At 33.6% G+C, this 17,164-nt stretch overlaps 1 protein-coding gene across 1 annotated transcript in view; it reads right to left on the reverse strand.

Annotated features, from left to right (window-relative positions):
* C1GalTA (Glycoprotein-N-acetylgalactosamine 3-beta-galactosyltransferase 1) overlaps positions 1–15,675 on the reverse strand; it is a 38,981-nt gene extending 23,306 nt beyond the window's left edge. The window contains exon 1 of the mRNA XM_036376540.2: positions 14,567–15,675. The gene's annotated coding sequence lies outside the window, so the exon portion shown is untranslated. The remainder of the gene's footprint in view (positions 1–14,566) is intronic.
* Between the last annotated feature and the right edge of the window lie 1,489 nt (positions 15,676–17,164).

Below are 17,164 nucleotides of genomic sequence, written 5' to 3' on the forward strand. Positions count from 1 at the left end.
TTCCATAATGAATGAAGCGAATAAATACTTGTCGAATTTCAATTAATAAATATTTACATAATTTTCAAAAGAAAATTAATTCTCTAACGCTGCCGATCACAAAACCTTTCTTCAAATATATTAATATTTCACGTTTTCTTTTCTTTTTATGGTTTACAATTTTTATTTGTGATCTTACATAACGCTAATAAATATCTACATTGTGTTATTATTTGGCAAGATTTCAATCTAACCGTTTCAATAATTTGCATACACAATTTACTAGTAAGAAAACAGTTGGCTCAAAACAGTTGGTTGTAATTAGCGAAAATTAATTGAGGTTAGTTTTATTACCACTAACTATCGATAATTTAAATTTTACAGTAATTCAATTTTACAGTCAAATTAAGAATCTATATTTTTTATTTGAATAATATTTTCAAGACATATATATGTACTCATTTGCTTTTTGAAAATCACCTTTTAAAATATGTTAAAACATAGAACATAAATAGTCACCACGTGAGCTTCTCAACAAAAAAAAAATGTTAACTTCGACTGCACCAAACCATTCACAGGTAGATATCTTAAAGGAACTATATAAATAAATATAACATAATCTGCAAACGTAACCGGCCAACGGTTTGCATCCAACGGAAAGCGTTTTGCTAGTTCATTCTAGCCACGTTATTTGATATAAACAACTTAATACATTAAAACACATCTCTCATAAAGTTTTTTGCCTAGATTTTTATTGGTCAGTTATAGTGATCCCAAATGAAAAATTTCAGAGATTATAGCATTGCCTTAGACAATAATTCATGCCAAATTTCGCGAAGATATAATGTCAAATAAAAAAGTTGTCCACACAAGAACTTGATTTCGATCGGCCAGTTTGAGTGGCAGCTATATGTTACAGTGGTCCGATCTGAACAAATGAAAAAAATTTCCAAACAAAACTTGATTTTGATCGATTCGTTTGTATGTGCTATGTACTCGTATATTCTATAGAGGCTCGAAATCAGCGGTTCCGACAAATGAGCAGCTCCTTGCGGAGAAAAGGACGCGTTCAAAAATTCGGAACGACATCTGAAAAACTAACGGACTAGTTCGGGTATATATGTACAGACGGACATGGCTAAATCGGCTAAGCTCATCACGCAGATCATTTGCATACATACCATAAATATTTATATTTGAGTTTTCGGACGTTTCCTTCTGACTGTTACAAGGTCCCCCTGCGGGTAGGGGTAAGAATTTACCCGCGGTAAGGCATGCCTGTCGTAAAAGGCGACTAAAAGCCAAATGCACAATGACTGTTAATTTATTTGACATTTGAAGTTCAAGCGACAAATGTCACCAGTCATTGAGTAATGGGTTGCTCAACTGGCAGTAGTTTCGGCTACACAGTCTTACCGGAGACTTTCTGGTACCACGGGGAGCAGAAGGCCCTTGGACTTCGGTTCAATCTGCTCATTGGGTTATGGCCCCTTTGGGGAGATTCGTGGTGCCTGTGGTTGAAACCTAAATGCAGGAAGAACTGAAAATTCAGCCTAACTGTTTTTTCAGTTCTAAAATAAAGTTGCAAAAAGCAACGGGGTTCTGTACCCGAAAACGGAAGAGGTTTTAGGTCGGCCTCGAATCTTACCAAGATGGTAGTGTGGGCCCAGACAAACTGCCACTGGTAACCAAATTAATACTTGCAAATAGCTCGTATTATTTGGGGCGCCTATCAACGCATTGTATTGATACGTTGTGCTTTGGAGCACCGTGAGGTAAGGCCGTCGCCGGCAGGTACTCACGTAAATCAACAACGAAAGTTGTTACAAGGTATTGAAATAATGACAAAGGTGAGATGTTGCGAAATATTTATATCGTTAAACAGTTATTTAAATATTAATTTATGTATAATTTTTATTTTTTTTATTCAACAGTGGCACTTTAGCAAAGAGTTTATTCACAGGGTTTTTTAAATTTTTCGCTAGGTGGAATAATGTTATGTTTTTTCGTATCATTTGTCTACTTTTAAGAATAGCTGTTAGAGCAATAATGGAAACGAGCAAACCGCAATAAGTCAGCTGATTCTAACTACTGCATTTTAGCAGATTTGCCATCTGATCAAATTTGACCCGAACAACATTTTCAGGTATTTTAATACAAATTAATAATTCAGCAAAAATTAATACAAATTATCATCTTAAAAATAGTGTAATTTTGAGCCAATGCAATCATGGTTTATCCAATTTTATTTACACTTGTTATAAGTCTCGGGTGGGATGGCCTTCAGCGAATTTTGATTTTTGCAGTTTTCTGCGTCTTTTCACTAGTAATGAAACGTTGATATGGTTCTCAGCTACGTTGTCATGCATCTCTTTTGCGACCTCTATTCGACGTCGTTTTTACAAAAGATTCAAACCTTTGAAGTCTTGCATTGACACGCTTTGTACTCAAATAATCAAAAAGTGTTGATTCAATCCATAAGAGATGTTGAGACCCCACGCTATCTTTCTAACACAACTATTATCATTTTTTTTAATTTTTGCGATTATTAATATTATTAACATCGGGGTAAGGACGACTTGCATGAAGCAAGCTTTCGCTGAAACCGCAAAAATCAAAACATAATAAAGTAGACTCCCCAAAACACTAGTGCAAGATTTCGTAGCCGTGATTAAAAATCGATTTTTACCATGATGCCGTGGTAAAAATCGCCAGACAAACTTTCCGAATCACAAACAAACAGCTACCAAACAGACACTAATTGGCATATGGAGATCACACTTCACACGAACATCAATCTAGAAAAAATATATCAATTCGCCTTGCGCGCAGTTTAAATGGACCAGTCCGAGTCAAATTTGCTCAGATGGTATGTTAGAGTACTTTTGTCTGTTTTTCTCTTTCTTAGAGGGAGTATATCAAAAATACTTAGAAGTTTCCTATTGAGAGTCTATAACGTAGCTGTAAATGTACGGGAAAGATTTTAATTGCCTACTTCACTAATCAAATCAATAAGCAGCGGACAAATTCGAACATTAAATGACGAGAGAACTAAATTAAACTCAGTCGAGGGAACAGTAACAGCGAACACTATAAACAATATGTGTTAAGGTTCCCGGAAAACAAAGTCGTTGGCGTATTATTAATTTATTATCCATACGCTGACCATAAAATATATAATACATATGTATATGTATGAAATGGGAGAGAAATAATAAAATACATTTATATTTATATCAGTATGTGCGTACTTGCAATTAGCAATTATTCAATTAAAATCATTCAGTTCATATGTTGCTGCAAAATAAAGCAGAAGAAGAGGAATTCAACACTTCATTTAACAAGCAATACGAATTTGTTGGCGATTGACAGCGGAACGCTGCAGAGACCATGCCGCTGAGGGACACCCACTTAAGGGCATGCCAACTTAACACTTAATGGAATTAACTGAAAATACGCAATTAAAGTTATTTTTGATTTTGCGAAAGCGAAATGTATACACCTACATCTGTATATACACATGTATGTGTATACGAATTGACGATAACAACAACATGCCGTCAAATTGTGATGACGTTGAATTCTGATTTAATTCAAATTGGCATTCCACCCAGTTGCATTTGAAAACCAGGCACGAATGTAATTATATGCATTCACATATTATACATATATTATATATACACACATGCATATATGTATGTATAAGTATATGTTCATATATCCACATATGCATTTATAAATATAAATGCACACAACTCCCAGCCAACCAAAACAAAATAAGGAAGATTTCAAACATTCCACCGACTTCTAATATGACTCTACTTGGAGAGGTTGATTAGATGGTAACCACTTGGCGACATTATAACCATTGACCCAGTACAATATTTTTTAAATAAATATTTTAACAGACATCAGCCAGTATCGATAGGTATTTTACAAAAAAAAATTCGTGTTCGAGTCGAGCTGTCAAAAAATTCACTTTCTCTAGATTCCTACGTTGACAGTATCATAAAAACGTCACCCAAAATAGTCAACAAAATGGCGATTAGACTAAGTAAATAAAGAAGTGCTGAGTTTTGGTGAACCTTAAATTAGCGAGATGGAAAGCCTTAAGCATAAGTAAAAGAAGTGTGAATTATTTCGGTAAGTTGGTAAAAATTTTAAGCCTAGTTTGTGTATAGACGCATACAGGAATTGATTTCATCTATGAATTTCAGTGCACCATAACTGTAAGCTATTTTATTAGTATTGGGATATCACAGATATTATGTTATAAATTTATTAAGTGCTCTGATGTATCGACATGTGACTTTTGGTAACATCAGTTTACTTGCGAATTCTAAAATGTTTTCTTAGCAGAAATAAGTATGTCCCGGTTTACGAAATCTACAGAGTTGTATTCTACAAGTATGCTCCCGTTTCTTCGTTAATTTTCTCTCTGTGCTACTTAATGTGAAAATTAAAGAACTACAGAATGCGCTTAATTAAAAAATTGTTGGACCAAAAGACGAATTCTATATTTAGTTCAAGAATTTCATCCATTTGTTTGGTTTCTAGAATTAATAAGCAAGTCTTTGTGTAGACCGCTGCAGTGATTTGGACTCGAGAGCTGGTGTTATAAACATTTGTAACTCTCTCGGTTTAAGCAATCATTATTTAATATGATCACACATTTCCCTAGTTTGTTTTTCACATTCCCATTACGAACTATTTATATGCGCCCATATTTCGATTGAAAATACCTACTGAAACAATATTCGCTTTGAGCTTCATAGCCTTTTTATTGGCTACAACTTCTTTGGTCTGCTGGGTAAATATATATACCATATGTAATATAGATATCAGGCACATTACTGCCTCAAAAGAATGCTGTGTGTAGGCTCAAACAATTGCTCCCTCGACAAAATGCCACTGATAAAGCAACGAAGCGGCCCATTGTCTGTCAGCTATGCTAGATTAGTGTCGACGACGAATCGCATACAATTCGCAACGAGAATGAATAATGTTTAGCGCGCAAAGTGGAATCTCAATGGGATTGTCACCGAGTCCATCACAGACAGACAGACATCCGCACTTCTTAAGCATATACATATGTACATAAGTATATTTACGTATATACTTGTACATACTTGTATGCTATGTACTTGACTGAGAACGACTGATCGCTAACGACACTAACTTTTTGTCCATAAAGCATTGGGCATATGAGGAGCCCAGATTCTGTTGCATGTACGTATGTTTGCATTTCTCTCCTTATAAGATAATTTTCGCAAAATAAAGCAGCATACCTATGAGTATGTACATATGTAAATAAACTATATTTTTTATCAACCGCGTTAAAAATAAAAAGCTTAAATTGAATTATTATCTCTGTTATTATGCCCTCCGAAAATTTTACACTGGATATAACAGTTGTGTTCATTTAATGAAATAGATGGAATAGAGGACTCTAGCAAAGTATATTGCATGAAAAGAGGAATGGATATTTCTCTATCCGTCGAGAGAATGGAGGGTTTTTTTAACTCAGATAAAGCATTTCAAAAAACCTAGGACTGTTTTCCGCAACGATCTCCTTACGAAACGGTGCCAAAACCATTGAAAGCGAAGTAATTCTTCAAATTTCTAAGTAACACTGAATGTTACATATGACCACGCTTACTTTACATATATTAGAATATTAATTGCCGACCCTGCTCAGCTCTACTCTGGTTATGGTGAATAATGATAGTTTTTATTGGAGCGAAGAGTAAATTTTTTCGATATTCGTAAATCAAACCAAGTTTCGGTGGATAGACAATTTATAACGACTGAATTGTCAAAGATTAGTTGAATTCTGATGAAAAAACATTTAAACGAAAATGTAAAAAGAAGTTTAGAGCAATTATCGAGTTCATTGGTGTCAATCATTCCAAATCCTTCGGCTAATCCGTCATCCGTTTTACACGATTGACAACAAATAATGTTTTAGAATTTATGTGTTCTCGAAAGATTACAGCAGTGTCACCTGCTTGTCTCTTTTATTCATACTCACTCAACATGCCAGAGACTATATAATGTACGGTTCCACCTGAACTTCAACCTACCTTACTAGCGGTTCTTATTTATATCCACATACTCGTATATGTACATATTAACATGTACATATTTATTTATTTATGTAGGTACTTAGCAGCTAATTGTGCGCTTTATTTAATACGTGCTTTAATTGTAGCGTTATACTTAAATGTGAGTAATTTTATTTTAATCTACATATTAACAACACATTTTATGTGTTGCGATCGTTTTTCTACAAGTATTTTTATACTTTTCGTTCTCTCCTTGAAAATGATAAACGTATGTAGTCGCCAAACTTCCGGTCGGCAAAAATGAGATATTATGTACAAATGTACACAAATATGTATACAAAGTGGGTTCAGATTGTAAAAATACTTTTTGTGAATTTATCAATTTTATTCCTCTTTATTTTTCAATATTATTGTTGCTTCCTAATTTAATAAACTTCACTTCTTTAAGTACGCAAAGCTTTTTTCAGGCATGAGCTTCGATCCCACCAGCGATGCAGTTGTTCTCTTCTTGGCTCTTTCGGTAGCCCGTTTGGGTTTTGATTTTGACTTTTTAACCGCATAACAATGATCAGCTGCCATTGATAATCAGCATCATTGTTAATGTCATTCAAGCGCCCCTAACCGATACCTACCTAAGTGATCCTTCCTCGGATAGATATTTGCTGACTCGCATCTGATCTTTAAAAATGTAAATTTTAATGTCTGTTGCCTATATATATTTCCTTATATATATCTAGGGAATCTAACTATTAAGATATGTTATACTTTTCCTTCAAGATATGATTAAGATCTAGAAAGAATTTATTTAAATGTTTAGATTTCCAGCAGATTTGCAGAGAATCGGTAAATTAGTAGAGGGTGTTGTTAAATGCATAGTTCGAAATTTCCTAGAAGATCTCTGTCAAATTAAACAAATTTTGACTTTTATGTTTAGTATATCAGTATTATATTATACTTCGGCAAATTACCATACAAAATTATGGCTTTCTTCGACAAATTTACTTTTTCTAAGTCTCAAGAAAACAAGAGCCGACTTTGACTGTACTTCTCCGTTTCCTATTAACAAAAGTATCCAGTTAAACCAACAAAGCAGACTAAGTGGATTTCTGATTACAGTTATAATATATTTATTTGATTATAGAAGTGCATGTGTTTTATACAGTTGTTTTCCTTTCCAGAGAAGGGTGGGAAGGCGAGGTGGACAAGGGTACAGGGATAAACATCTATATTCTGACAAGAAGTGTGCTCACCACAAGGAATATTTTTATATATACAGATAGTCAGGCGGCTTTGAGATCACTTAAGTATTTAGGAATTCGTCTAAGTTTATGAAAGAATCCCTTGATCTCTTAGTGGACCTAGCATCCTATTTCACGATTAACCTACAATGGGTTCCAGAACATAGTGACATTCTTAGGAACTGTGAAGTATATGAACTTGAACAAGCACCACACTACAATTAGACTCCGGAAAATAGAGAATTTATATAAATTTGGCGACTTGTAGATATCTAAACGAGCCGCACATGGCGCTATTAAAATTTAACCCGGTAGACTAGGAACTTTTGTAGAAGCTGTCAGGAGGTAAAAGAGGATGAGGCTATTAAACATCTTCTATGCGATTATAAGACGCTATATAGGAATAGAATCGTAATTAGCGGTCGAGGGTTTCTTGACGACGTCTCGGAAGTTGCACATATAAAACTTTTCTTACTGATGAACTTCAAGAGTTAAATATAACTAATTTATACAAAATTCAAATACATACATGCAGGAGACCCTATAAAATATATATGTATCTATATAAACGATCATGTATAGGTATATGCAAACTGGTCCTTTTCATTTTTAAAATATCGATCTGAAATCTCCCCAAGAAGTACTTTTCTCCCCAAGAAGCTGCTCATTTGTCGAACCCACTATATTGGACAACTGTAGAATATAGCTGCCTTACAAACTTATCGTTCAAAATCAAGTTCTTATATCGAAAACTTTTTCATTTGACAAGATATTTTCAATTTGGAAATTTTAATTGGATTATTGTTCAGATCGGACTACTTTAGCATACAGCTACCATACAAACTAACCGATCAAAATCAAGTACTTGTAAGAAACCTTAAAAATGTGAAGGACATTATAGTTTTTTATTTATTGTAATTAGTTAAATACATGAGTTCCAAAAGAGTTCAAAAATTCGTTGGAAAAGTTCTGTCCTAATGTATCATATATGTACGAGTACTTCGTTGCTCGCGTGTTTAATTTGATACTTGAGCACATTTTTATTTTTTTGCATGCGATGCATACGACAAATCAGCAAACAAATTAAGTTACTATAGTATTTCGTTCGACTGCAAATTCAATTTAAAAAAAATTAAAACCAAAAAGTGATTAAGAAGAAATTTGATGCCAATATTTTTTTTAACCGCAAACTGTATAAATTGTATTTGGCCGATTAAGCGCAATAAGTGGAGTCACAAAACTATGAACTAAACATCAATAGATTTGCTTATGATTAAATATATATAATGTAAATATATAGCGCGATTTAAAGTATATAATATATGTGTGACGTTATTCGTTGGAGTTGTCAAAGAGTTAATAAAATTTCATTTCAGTTTTTCACTTCATATTCACTTGAAACACATTTCCGGTTACTCTCGGATTTCAATTTGAGTTATGTGTCATCACTTCGACCCACTCCTGCAGAAGATCTAAATAGTGGGTGATTTTAAGGTTAACTATTATTGTCGTGATTCATAAGTACAACCCAACCTAATATCACTATAACCAACCGTAAATGTCAAAACGTATGATTGACCAAATCATCCACAGTGGAAAGTGATTTAGAACGCAACGTGTGCTTCTAATGCACAAAAAACTTGAATTATAATATCGACCAGCTCTTATTGAAAACCCTCTTTTGATTGCATGCCATTTATAGGTGTGTTTATCGCATATACATAAGTACTTATATAAATATATATATATTCAAAAAACAAAAATTGAAAAAGAGATTATATTTCGGTCAAACGTAGGAAACGAAACTGTCGCAATATTTATTTTCATTATTATTGAAGACTTCTAACCTTATAGTTAATAAAAACAGCTTAAAGTTTATCTAATCCTATAATCATTTATATAGGTCCTTTTTTCAAGCGTCTTTTCATTGACTAAGAATTCGATTTGTCAAATATTTAATGTGCTTGGGTATATAATACCAGGTATATATAGCATTTATCTAGAAAGTTTACGAGAAATTAAAATTACCCTAATATTTTCAAATCCTAATAGTTTAATATCCGCCTTGGGTCAAAGAACTTATTTAATTTTTCCCAATGATAAACTGACAATAAAATACTTTCAATTGAAATGTTGGCTCATGAAACTCCAGATTAACCTAAAAACAATAAGAAAAAATTGTCGATACCATATGTTTCTTTGGTCCCCAATATTGCAACAACAGCAATTAAAGAAAGCCTTTTTGTTCTGACAAAGAGTGTACTCACAACAGGCATATGGCATATATAAACGGCCTTTAAATCACTAAAGTCTCTTAGGATTTCATCAAAGATAGTGTAAGAATGCCTTGATCTTTTAGTGGATATAACATCCTATTTCACGATAATCCTACAATGGGTTCCAGGACATAGTGACATTCTTAGGCAGATGAACTAGCCAGAACAGGCGTCACACTACAATTAGACTCCAGAAAAGACGAAATTTATATGCCTCTAGCTATTTGAAGATATTTAAAGAAAAATATGTTGTAAATATAGCTGAATCTCGGTGGAGTCAATCCCCAATTTGCTCAACAAGGAGGCAAGCGCGACATGATTGAAGTATGGCCAACACATGCCGACTATTAAAATTCAAAAGGAATGACATAAGGATTCTAGTCGGAGTACTAACAGGTCACTGTCTAATTGGCAGACATGCCAGCAGACTGGGAACATCATATAATGACTATCGTATAAGCTGTCAAGAGGTAGAAGCTACTATAGGTCTATGCGTATACAAAGCCTTGTATAGGAAAAGAATCGCAACTATCAGTCGAGGGTTTCTTGACGAAGTTTCGGAGGTACGGGATGGTTCAGAGAGGACATAACCGAGCGAGGGGATTTTAATCCCAGTGGTCTCACAAGGCCTCCTCAAGGCCTAGGTGCGTCGTCAGACACCCACTCTACCTACCTATGTATAATATAAGTGTTTGAATTTTTAATTAAAATGTGAACAGAATATGAACTAGATATTGTATATCTATATACAAACGTATGTACATACACATGTAGATAAGTATTTTTTAACTTAAATTAATTAATCAGTCAAATGACATTGGGTCATTGGGATATAATATTATACATGGTGATAAGAACTAGATAATGCCTCAGTCGCTCAAGTACTCATGTAGACTTGTTTGTATGTATGTAATCACTCACAAATTTTCAAAACCTTATTTGATTAAACCAAATTATCAGTAATTTTTATACTCTCGCAACATGTTGCACAGAGTATAATATGGAGTTTTGTTCACCTAACGGTTGTGTGTATCACTTAAAACTAATTATAGGTATATGTATGTGTAAATGATCAGGTTGGTGAGACGAGTTGAACTGCGAATGTCAGTCTGCCCGCCCGTCCGTCTGTCCGTGCAAGCGGTAACTTGAGTAAAAATTGAGATATCTTATTAAACTTGGTAAATATGTTGCTTGCTTGGCATCAAAGGAGGGTTGGTACTGCAGATGGGTGTAATCGGACCACTCCCACGCCCACAAAACGCCGTTAAAGAACAACGTATGAAGTGTCATAAACTGTGATTTGGTACAGGAGATCGAAGTAGAGAGGGGCTTGTGGGCTTAAAACTTTTTTTAGAATGGGCGTGGCCCCGCTCACTAAATGGTTAAATGTACATACCTATCTTCCAAACTACTCAAGCTAACTCAACCAAATTTACTGAGAATAAGTCTTTTTACCATTTCTTCACACAGTGTGAAAATTACTTAAATCAAATAATAACCACGCCCACTCTTCACATAACCGTTATGTTGAAAATTACTATAAATATAGAATAAAAGAGCTACAAGCATTAAATTTCATAACTATGATGGCAGAGGGCTTTATGGGAGCCACTGGACAATAGGCGAGGAACCACCCACTTTTAGGTGAAACCCCATTATGAACTACTTGATTAATTTTAACAAATTGGGTGTGTGAGGTTATCCAATTATAAGTATTGTACACTATAGAAAGGGGCGAAATCGTTTGACAAACACGCATAATTCCTATATAACAAACTTTTAAATTTCTTATGAAATCTTCGGTTACACTCGAACTTAGACCTTTCTTACTTGTTCACTGTATTTACTGTATGTATGAAGTCAATTCATACAAGTTTACTTATAAAATAAATATAAATACATATGTATATGTATATATTTTGTTTATTTCTAATAAAATATTAAATTGTTATACTGATGACAGACGCTTGAAAGCAATAGGTTATTTAAAATACGTAGTATGTACATTTACATGTAAATAACATTCATGCATATGTATGCTTGTATATTATATACATACATATGTATATTCTTACATAATAATTCTAACTATTCTTAGAGACCTTTTTGATCAAATTTGTTATGAAAATAGTAAAAATGTTGTATTTTGTTTACGCCAACAATTCGCAATGAAATTATAACAAAATCAAAACGAGTAAAAATATTTCTAAAGCGATGTAATGCTATATTGTAGTACTTGTTACTAGTGTTTATATATATTGTACTAGTAAGTACAAACCAAATACAATGCTTTGAAAAACAAAACACAACATTAACTTTGGTTGTACCGTTCACAATGAAACAGTTTTCTATACAAAAACTTGATTTTGATCAGTCACTTTGTATGATAGATATATGCTATTATGGTCCGATGTGCAGCTTTCTGAAAGGACGTGTGCAAAATTTCAGATCGATATTTGAAAAATTGACGGCGTATATACCGACGGACACCCAGATGGACGGACATGGCTAAATCGACTCAGCTCGTCATGCTGATCTTTTATTATTAGGGTCTCTAACGTTTCCTTCTGGGTGTTACAGATATTTTGGCAAACTTGGTGTATTCTGTATATTTTAAGCCATTTTAATAATCTTAATGTATTACTACCACCAAATAAATAACAAATAAGGAAGAGATAAGTTAGAGTACAGTCGAACGATTCATACGGTCAAGGGTCAATATTATCATTCAATTTTATTGAGATAAATGCTAAAGGATATATGACATTGACCACAATTTTGTTACGGTTAAGATGTAATAAAATCAACCCAGAATTTTCTCTAGTTCCCATAAATCTAATTTAATGATTTTCTCCCCACCAGTTGACATTTCCTTCACAAAAAATATAATAATCATAAGGCATGCTGAAAAGATATTTCATGGTAATTTTATTAATAGAATAACGGAAATCATTATACATATGTGCACAGAACTATAGTATATCTAAGGGGAGTATGTTCATCTAATTTTATGAAGCTATCTTGCGTATTCGCCGATATACTCTATAAATAGTCAACATAAATTTCGAAAATAAATATTTTAGGCTTGAGGAAGGACCTAACTAAACCGATTTTATTTATCGATGTTTTCAGATTGAAGTCAGCTAGGTGGCAGTAAGGTCCACATGTGCGATACGCCAGGGTCTTGAAAAGTTATGGTTCGATTTCGAAACTTTTTTGGAAGAGAAATGCTATACCGTTTAGATACTATTTTTTCAAAGTTTTTTGCAGACATATTCGTTGATGTTTGCTTTATAGATTGTAAAATAAAGGATCTGATGGATTTTGCACGAAATTCTGTAGAAATTCATAAATATGAGATTTGCCTTAATGGTGCGATTTGATGCAATTCCATCGTACTATGTATATAATGCTTCTGCTACAAGAAATGTTCCAGTAGTTTGTGAGATGCATACATTGAATGAAAAAATAATCAAATTTGGCTGAAACAAATCTTACAATGACCATTTATGACTGATAGTTTTATGTCCACAAAAATGGTTAAACGTTCAATTCAATGTATGCATCTCACAAACTACTGAACCATTTCTCTATATCTCTGAAATAGGTATTTTTGGCATATCAATGACAGTGTTTTGATTGAATATGGCTATATTAAGCCTGCCACAAAGTTTGTAACCACAAACAAAAGTCGGAGACCCTATAATATAATATATGCAACATCCCTACAAGAACAGTGACAGTCATTTCACCGATGATATGACAGTCACAGTTGAAAAAAATGTCTATCATTTCCTTAAAACACTTGTGCAAAAACTGATGTAAACCACCGCATGTGTGTAATTTTGCATCTTCCTTTAACACATGTATATTCGGAAATGATTCACTATATATCAATACTGCTCACTCTCATGCCTTTTCCTGTGTCATTACTGATTATAAACGTATCATAGCTGTAATTTGTCAATTATGGCTGTAAATCTATCACAAGTGAAAAATTCCTTTGCACAGTATATTACACAATTATTATTTCTTTAATAAATTTAAAACTTTTAATTAAAATTAGTTACAATAAGATTCGATTTAGCCATGTCCGTCTGTTTGTCTGTCTCGTATTCGCGAACTCGACTCTCAATTTTTGCGATATCGATCTGTAACTTTCCACACGATCAAGTTTTTTATGAAAAATTTTTAATTTGACATGATATCTTCACGTAAATTATCATGGATTATTGTCTTAAGCAAGCTTCCGTTGAAATTGTTCAAATCGGATGAATATTGTATAGCATATACATATATACATAGCTGTCATACAAACTGGCCGATCAAAATCAAGTTCTGGTATGGAATCTTTTGAATATGTGAAGAGTATAATGCCACGGCGCAATCGAAGTTTTGTTTTCTTTTATTCATCCGATACATTAAAAGGCGGGTATTTTATATTTATTTATCAATTCGTTTATAAATATTTTTCTAAGGTTTATACCGATGCGTATCAATTATTTTATTTATTTAATGTTTCACAAGTTTGACATTTACCGACAGTTAAGTCGCTATAAAATGAGTTATTAATCTCACTGTTGGCATATGGCATTTTATAAGTTTAATATTTATAAAGAGAGTTAAACTTAATTTTCTTACAAATGTAAACACGACAATATAATTTGACATTTAATTGAGAAAACAAATTTGACAGCACGCCACACACACACAAACAATACAGTGCAAAGAGCAGGGTAATAGTGGTGAGAGAATCTAATATTAACTTTGGCAAGGAGTAGAAATAGTAAAGAGAGCGATTGGTATAGCAACCACACACTCATTGTTATTGTTTTGTCTGTAAATAATTTTCCGACTTTTCGAAGAATTTTCGAGTTTGCAAAAATGCTTACTCACTGGATTAAGTGCCATGCGTTTTGATATTATATTAGAAAAAATTATGAATGATTTCTTTATGCACATTTGTAAATTTTGTATTAAATAATTATTTATTTCGATTAGATCTCACCTTATTTGCAATATTTATAAATTCCTGGAAAGCTATGCAAATCTTTTCATTCACCTTCACAGCACTTTCATGGTACCGTTAACAGCGCGTTATACTCAAAGTCCACTCGTACTTTTCTCACGCAATATTTGCTTATTGGCATTTTTTTCACATCTCACTATAAAGAATATATGCATTCATACATATGTATGTTTATAGATAAACAAGCACGTACTATATTTTTCACATTTCTGTAGTTGACTATTTTCATTGCATTTCCTACACTTCTAGTGCATATACTTTATGAAAGTATATATGTACATATGTATGTTTGTGTGTATACGCCACACACGTTCCATAATTTTCAGCCACTACTATCACCTATTAATCTTGCATACACAATTATTTTCATTTGAATTCACTTTAGCTGTCATTTTCCACTTCATCGATATTTCAACTTAATTCAAATAGCAATCTTGTTTGGAATATAATGTAGCAAAAAATGGTAACAAATTAATCAATTCCTCTTGCTTAGTCACAAACGAACGAATTATCGGGTTTAGCGCCGCATTGGCCCTGCATGCATAGTTGGGATTAAAATGAAAACAAAAAGTGCACACCGTTAATGTGCACTATTCACTCAGCAATTCGCTTTTGCTCACGCCCGCATTCGCGTTGGCCGCCACTAACGAGCCTCAGCACACAACCGGCAGTAGCACCGGCAGAGACTAGCAGACTACTTAGCCCTGCATGCGCATTCAGCAGCTGCGACAGGAACGAATATACTATTTGGACGCGCTCGCATTGCTTTCGCTGGTGGCTGTGTGCTTGCTGTGGCCGTCAAGCAATTGAGTGCCTCCCTGAAAAGAGTCACCATTGACGCTATTTGTCCCGGTAGAGCGCCGAGAGCGTGAGTGTTTTCTAAATCCATTTAGGGGTTTGTTTATCATACATAGAGGGGTTGCGATTATGGGCGACTTATGGTGTTGTTTTATTTTTGTTTTTGTTCAACTGTCACATTTTGCGTACCGATTTACTTTGAATTAAATTTTACGTTAGAATTTGCAATTCGGATTAAATTTTTATGTACAGACATTGAATATTGACTTTCATTTTCGATGCTCAACACGAGACTGCCGTTTTCATTGAACGATTTTTAATAAAAGCTTACCTATTACCGATGTTTAAATAGCACTAAAATTACGTGTGATTAACAATAGAAGACACTGACACAATACAAACAGCTGCTGAATCGGTGGCGTGCACGAGTATTCTCCCTCCCATACAACAACAACACATACCTCAATTATATATATGTACATATGCACACACTCATGCATATATAAACGGGAGCGTTTGTTAGAAGTTATCTTGCCCGACTTAAAGATGAGCTACAAGTTTGTATGAAAACTAAGAAACAATGTTAATTGCGGGTGCACCGAAGCTATGATACCCTTCACATGTGGATTTCTTATAGCATAAAGAGATATACAAAATCTTTATCTTGATTTTGTTCGGTCAGTTTGTATAGCAGCTATATGTGAAAGTGCTCCGATCTGAGCAATTTCTTCGGAAATTGTACCTTTGTATTTTTTAGGATCTCTGACGATTCTGTCTAGGTGTTACACACTTCGTGACAAACTTTATACACCCTATTCAAGGTATAATTATGTACATATAATGTCGTAAATAAAAACTATAAAAAAATTTTACTCCTCAAGCTAATTAACTATTTTTCATTTTGTAGTGACCCAAAGTAGGTAAAAATTAGTTTTTAGAATTTTGCCGGTAGGATAGCGATCGGTCTCTTACAAACCTAAATCTGTAAACCATACATGAGCTCTCATCTCAGCATACTTTATTGTGCTACTGATAACTTTGAATATAAAATTTAAATCTCCCTTGCTTAGCCGTTAGGTCTCAAGATAGGCCTCAGTAGAAATTAATTAAATGAATACTTTCTATCAATCTTCAGATGACATTAGTTATCTTTTCGAGTAATATTTGTGTATTCAATGTGTTCTCTTTCGGCTATCTTGATATCCGTGTTTATCATGTGTTTACAGAGGGTGATTACATAAAATAGACGATTAGCTTGATATGATATTTCTTATCCGTTATCTCAGAGATCTTTTGTTGTAGAGATGATTTACGTAATCGCAAAAACAAAGAGCATACCTTATTGAAATATCAATCAATTTGATCAGCGCACTCTTTCCTTAGAACAAACAGTATTTTATTTTATTTCATTGAAGCAAAAATAGCTCTGAAATTGTTTCTAAATAATATTTCATCAATATAATTTAAAGCCTACAAAGACAGAGATTTGGAATACACAGTTCCCATAGATATACTGCATAGAGTGTGTTTCGCCACTATTCGAATCGGCTGTGTGCGAGTGCTTATATTCCTTCTAGTTTTTTTTTCTTATCTGTAGTTTTCTTGAATAAGTTATTTTCTCTTTTCCTACGTAGTTTTAACAGCACAAGTCAACCGACGTAAGTAATTATGCTCTCCCTGTGTTGTATTTTAATACATATAAATATATAAACATACATACCACATATCTATATCCATACGCATGTATATGCTTGGCATCCTGCTCTCTATTGCATTCTT

Source organism: Bactrocera oleae, chromosome 3 (genome assembly GCF_042242935.1).
Source record: "Bactrocera oleae isolate idBacOlea1 chromosome 3, idBacOlea1, whole genome shotgun sequence".
In the NCBI taxonomy this organism is placed as follows: domain Eukaryota; kingdom Metazoa; phylum Arthropoda; class Insecta; order Diptera; family Tephritidae; genus Bactrocera; species Bactrocera oleae.